Raw genomic sequence first — 1,995 nt, forward strand, 5'->3', positions numbered from 1 at the left:
TGAGGTATGTGTTCTCTTGGGTACACTTGCACTACAGTGTGTACTGAACGCTTTTTATCAGAATTTAATGATAGCCGAAGAAAAAAAAAACAGATCCTTAATTTCTGTTCCCACGTTTACGGCTTCAAGCAGATCTTTTAGGAGAACACAAGTGTTTCCATAAGCACCTCTTAACTCTCGAGCAAAACACACATAATGTTTGATGAGTCTGATCACTTAGATCAGAAGGGGCTAATTAAGACCTAAAAGCGCATAAACGAAGCTTGTTAGCCTAACGAGTCTGACGCTATTCGGTTTCACGTCTCTGTTTGATGGAGGATTCAAAGGCGGTTGTGAGCGGATCAGTCGCGTCTGAGCCCATCGTGAACTCGAGTGCGCCGATAACAAGGAGCGATTTGCATAAACAGCTGTGAAACTGAGCGAAAAAAAAGAGAGTGAAAGTGAAAGAGAAATACGAGAGAAAAATGGGGGAAGTTAAAATATTAGAGCGTTTTATGAGCTTTCTGTATTTGTTATTTATTTATGCAGCCAGAGTACGAGTGTGTGTGAGAGAGAGAAACATCCAATCATACAGTCTCTACACAAATATATTAGATATGTAGATACAGTTATAATAGATATGTAGTGTGTGTTTGTTGTCATTTTCTTTTATTCAACTTCAGATGCATGTGTGTGTGTGTGTGTGTGTGTGGGTGTGTGTGTGTGTGGGTGTGTGTGGGTCTGTGCCAGGGCATGAAAAAGATATGAGACGTGACTGGGTCAGAAAGGTGTGTTCTCAACATCACAAATCACTTTAGAAGAGTTCTACGTTTCTCTGAACCTCTCACACACACTTCTACAAGTTAACACACACACATGCACACACACACTCCTCTCACACACACTTCTACAAGTTAACACACACACACACTCCTCTCACACACACATGCACACACACACTCCTCTCACACACACACATACACACACGTACACACACACCCCTCTCACACACACGTCTACAAGTTAACACATACACACACACACACACACTCCTCTCACACACACTTCTATAAGTGTACACACACAAATACACACAAACACATGCACACACGCACTCCTCTCACACACACTTCTACAAGTTAACACACACGTACACACACACACTCCTCTTACACACACTTCTACAAGTTAACACACACATACACACACACACACACACATGCACACACATACACTCCTCTCACACACACTTCTACAAGTTAACACACACATACACACACACACACACATGCACACACACACACTCCTCTCACACACACTTCTACAAGTTAACACACATACACACACACACACACATGCACACACACACACACACACACACTCCTCTCACACACACTTCTACAAGTTAACACACACATACACACACACACTCCTCTCACACACACTTCTACAAGTTAACACACACATACACACACACACACACATGCACACACACACACTCCTCTCACACACACTTCTACAAGTTAACACACATACACACACACACACACATGCACACACACACACACACACACACACACACACACTCCTCTCACACACACTTCTACAAGTTAACACACACATACACACACACACTCCTCTCACACACACATACACACACACACACACACACATGCACACACACACACACACACTCCTCTCACACACACTTCTACAAGTTGAGACCACACAGAGACTCCAACTGTGTTCCTGTCAGTTTCAAGAGTCATCTCGAATGTAAAAGTGCTCATTAGAATATAAAGCCACACATTAAGGAGAGTTTCTCGGAGAGATTTGATCACTCAGAGATTTAACTCAGATATATATCTATATATATTAAATAATTAAATAAATAAATTCAGTGATCCAATTTTTATTCAATAATCCAATCACAACCCTTGCACATTAAAATTGTGTTGCTCAAAAATCGAACTTTTTGGATAACTTTTTTAAGCACTGAATCACTGAATCAAAAAT

The sequence above is a fragment of the Tachysurus vachellii genome, chromosome 2, assembly GCF_030014155.1.
Source record: "Tachysurus vachellii isolate PV-2020 chromosome 2, HZAU_Pvac_v1, whole genome shotgun sequence".
Lineage (NCBI taxonomy): Eukaryota > Metazoa > Chordata > Actinopteri > Siluriformes > Bagridae > Tachysurus > Tachysurus vachellii.